The sequence below is a fragment of the Lissotriton vulgaris genome, chromosome 8 (genome assembly GCF_964263255.1).
Source record: "Lissotriton vulgaris chromosome 8, aLisVul1.2, whole genome shotgun sequence".
Classification (NCBI taxonomy): Eukaryota; Metazoa; Chordata; class Amphibia; order Caudata; family Salamandridae; genus Lissotriton; species Lissotriton vulgaris.
Genome location: NC_141696.1, coordinates 1,488,236,997 through 1,488,241,803, shown reverse-complemented (window position 1 = coordinate 1,488,241,803; position 4,807 = coordinate 1,488,236,997).

The window sequence follows — 4,807 nt, the reverse complement described above, 5'->3', positions numbered from 1 at the left end:
CAGCATCACTTCAGGGCTGGGTACCATTGTGCCAACAATGGTCACAATGTATAAAGAATTAGAATAATTAGAGCATAATTATAGCAGGGCAAGCATTCACCAGGAATTGACATCACTGTGCTAGGGTTGTCAACAGTGCAGCAAAAGTTTCTGCAGTTCCGAGAACTACCTAAGAGGCTGTTTTATTTAATTCTATGGCAGGACGGAGGCTCCGATTATGCTTTCTCGATTTCTTTACTGAAAAGACAGCAGTGCTGGAATTGCCAATCAGGGACTGGGGATCTCCCTCACATGATATTCAACTGTCCCCTACTGGAAGAATATTGGGAGAAAATATTTGTATGCATCCATCATGTGTTTAAGATAATGCCAAAGAAGGAATTTGTATATGTCATTCTAGGGGGGCTGGAACCGCGATTAGCAAATGAACATGATCGCCAACTTTTGGACTTAATGTTGACATTGGCATGTAAGGTTGTTTTATGCAAGTGGAAATGTGCTAAGGAAGTAAATGTCAAGATTTGGCAGGAATGGCTGTCTTTCCTAAGAGGTGCCACGAACCAAGCATTACAGTCCTCTACGTGGTGTCCATCCAATAAGAAATTGTGGAAATCACTTGATAAATCATCCCTCCATTTTGACCCGCCTTGAAGCAAGACGCACTTGTAATAATACCTTAGATATATGGGTGTGATCCTAGTCTGTATGTTAGAACTATTCCCATTGCATCCACACGTCAAGTGTTAACACCATAATCAATAACCTTGTGACAAGCAAGAGTGATTCTTCTCTTTATTTTATCATTTGTAGTTTCTGTATTGGTCTGACAACATCTGTAACAACTCACTTTTTGCTGGAAGATTTAATGTAATGTCTTTTGCTTTTGTTTTCTTACCTCAATAAAAATGATTTGAAATAAAAAAAAAAAAAAAGAAAAGACAGCAGCCAATCTGTACACAGTAAAGAAGAAAACTACAATACCCATGAATACACAGTCAGTATAAATAGGGTCACAGAGGTCATAACTTCCTCTTTCTTTGCTGCTTCGCAGCCAGTTAAGTGCATTTTTATTCTTACTTGTCTTTGGCTTTACCGCTGTTGTTATTGCATTGTTATCGCTTTGGGCGCTTTATTTCTTTCACTTTGCCGCTTTGTTCAGCGTTTGCTGTCCTCACGTCTGCTTTGCTGTGTGTTCTGGCGTGTGTGTGCGGCTTTGGTTTGGCATTCGTGTCACTGCATATCGGCAGAACGCTGTTCGCTCATGCGCGAAAACGTTTGTTTACATTTCCTGACGGCGCGCTTGTATTTCACGCTCGCCTCAGGAGACCTGCATCGGATTTTCTGGTGAAACGTGCCCTTCTCTTATCTGCCGCTTGAGCTCCACGACGCCCTTGGCTGTTTTTCAATCGCAGGGGTTGTATAAATTGTGCATAGGCTCTGCCTAGAGTGGCTCTACTGTTTTTTCTTACGGTGCAAGCCCTCCCTCCACATTTAATCTTTTGGTTAACAGGCTTTGTACCTGCATTTTAAGCTTGCATTAGGGGTACCACTCCCCCAAATTTGGCTCTGGCCACTGAATTATTCTTCTTCTTCAAGTGGGCACTTCTGGGTTGACTTTGTCACCATGACAGATTATTATGAAGAAGAGGGGTATGGTAACTATGATGAGGAGGAGTCCTCGGCGTCCATGGATGACTTCATGGGTCAGGCATTGTTTCAGGCGATTGCGCCTTTGAAGCAGCATTTATCTGAGTATGCTGCTCAGCAAGGTTGGTTGCCTCCTTCCTCTGGGCGCAGTAAGAAGTCGCCCAAAAACCCCCATCATTCCGACTTTGCGAAGTTGGCGAAGACCTTAACTTCTGCGGCTAAAAAACGTCCTGCTCCTGCGCATAATACTCCTTCTTCTGACTCAGACGACGGAACATCTTCATCCACTTCTTCCTCAGAGCCTGTGAAACCGCCTCCTTCCAAAAAGGCTAGAAAAGAACATTTTGTGGATGCTCCTTCCACGCCACAAGTATTGGCTTTTGACCCGTCGGATATTGTACATCCAAATTCATCCTCTTGGCTGCCCTCTCCAGAAGTGGCAGATTACGTTCAAGACCACATTCGCACCCCTTTCAAGAAGGATGTGCTGGCGCTTTTGCGCTCAGAGTGCCCTCGCCCAGATCTCTCCAACAAACTGGCCGTCACTCCTGAGGTGGATCCCACAATGATCACCTATATGAAAAAATACTCAAAGGATCCCACTAAAGCTTTAGATCGTTCTTGGCGCTCATGCCAGGATAAGCTTTTGGATATGTTGGGGCCTCTCACGAAGATTCTTGATATGGCTTACCGAGCCAAAGAGTCTGGAGCTATGATTGACCCCGACGAACTGGTGGGGTGGTCCCAACGCGCAGTTTGCATCCTGGGGAATGGAAACTGCGCTTTATCTTCAGAACGTCGTTGTTCTATTCTGATGAAGCTGGACCCCAGGCTGACTGATTTGGCATCTTCAGAATCGGGATCCCAGGCACAGGGTTTGCTTTTCGGAGCTCCTTTTCTAAAGGAGTTGACCAAGTTTGTGTCCACTTTCAGTGGGTTGGATAAGGCCCAAGCAAATCTCCGTAGAGCCTTTCGTCCACTTTTTGGCAGGGCCGGACGAAGGGGACGTTCATCCGGTCGTGGCGCGGATCAGGCCTCGCAGCGAGGCAACAAGTCCCAGAAAGAACCAGTCTTACTCCAGCAATAAGTAAAATTTCTACCCCTCCGAGAAGGGCAGAGGTACCTATGGCAAAGGCGGTTACAACGGTAACCAAGGAGGACGACAGGATTCCGCCTCAGGTGAGCTTGATTCTCTCTTCCAATGTGGTGTTGGGGGGCAGAGTGCAATCTTTTCTCCACAATTGGCGTTTGATCTCGAACAATGCCTGGGTGCTGGAGACGGTTCAAGGGTACAAGATAGAGTTTTACACTCGCCCTCGCCAGCATCTTCGGCCTCAGCCTCTTGTTTTTTCCCAACAAGATCAAAGGGTTATCTCCGCAGAGATCGCCTCCCTTATTGCCAAAGGAGCCATCGTGTCCACGACTCCTCATCCCCGCGGCTTCGACAGCAATGTTTTTCTCGTCGAGAAAAAAGGGGGTGGGTCTAGTTTGGTTCTCAATTTAAAGGACTTCAACGGCGGTGTGGTATACCGCCATTTCAAGATGGAGGGCATCCATCTTCTACGAGACCTGCTTCAAGAGGGCGACTGGATGGTTCGTCAAGAACTCAAGGATGCCTATCTCTCAGTGCCAATTTATGCCCCTCATCGCTGTTATCTCCAATTTCAATGGCTCGGGAGTTGGTACGAGTACAAGGTCCTTCCTTTCGGCCTTTCTTCAGCTCCGTGGTGTTTCACGAAGCTTCTTCGTCCTGTGATGGAGTCTCTGAGGTCTCGCGGAGTTCGTCTGATTGTTTACTTAGACGATGTCCTTCTCTTGGCGCAGTGTCCTCTCCTTCTTCGTTCTCATTTACAATGGTCCATAGATCTTTTACAGTCCTTGGGTTTCCTGGTGAATCCTCTGAAATCCGACTTTACTCCATCTCAGTCGATGGATTTCCTGGGCTTTCAGATAGATTCTGTTTCCTGCCAAGTCCTTCTGCCCGGGCAGAAGATCAGGTCCATCAAGAGGGACTTGCGTCTACTTCTGGCCAAACAGACTGTTTCCTTACGCTCGGTGGCTCGCATTGTAGGTCTTCTGTCTTCTTCGATCCAGGCGATCTTTCCGGGTCCACTGCATTATCGAGCGCTGCAGCGTCTCAAAATCAGACATCTTCAGAAGGGTCTGCGATATTCAGATCATGTTCCCCTTTTGGAGGATGCCCGAACGGAGATGTTGTGGTGGCTGGACCACATGGAGTCTTGGAACGGCCGGGCGCTGTTCGGGAAGACTCCTGATGTTGTGATCGAGTCCGATGCCAGCCTCTGGGGTTGGGGGGCCCGATGCGGTTCGGTGGCGACGGGGGGTCGTTGGTCACCGGAGGAACTCTCTTAGCACATCAATTGCCTAGAACTTCTAGCGGGTTCTTTCGCAATTCGGTGTCTGTCCCCTCAGCAGACGAATTGTTGCATTCTTCTCAGGATGGACAATATATCTGCAGTTCGTTATGTGAACAAACTGGGGGGTACCAAGTCCAGGCTTCTGTCGGAGATTGCAAAGGACTTTTGGCATCTATGTCTGCAACGCAAGATCACAGTTATTGCAGAATACCTGCCGGGTTCCTGCAATCAGATTGCGGACTGGAATTCTCGCCATCTTCGCGACTTCAGCGATTGGAAGCTTCATTCTCGAGTCATTCCGAGGTTGATTCACAGTTGGGGGTCTTGCCAGCTGGACCTGTTTGCCTCCCGTCTCAGCTCCCAACTTCCCCTTTTCTACAGCTGGCGTCCGGATCCGGAGGCCCTGGCAATGGACGCGTTTCTCCAACCTTGGCCTCCTCTCCTGTGCTATGCGTTTCCTCCATTCATAATGATTCCCCGGGTCCTTGCCCGGGCGCGTCAGTTCTCTTCCGAACTCATTCTGATCACCCCTCTCTGGAGGGCCCAGGCGTGGTTTCCAGTTCTTCTGGAGATGAGCCGCTCGACGCCACTCCTTCTTCCGCACAGGTGTAACCTGCTTTTGGATCCTCTTCACAATCCTCACCCTCTGGTGTTGTCGGGTCAGCTCCTGCTGGTGGCATGGAGGATTTCGGGGGACGCTGGCAAGTCCCTGGATTATCGGGAGACGCTACCCGATTTATCAATGAAGCTTGGGCCCCCAACACACGCAAGCGTTATGCGTC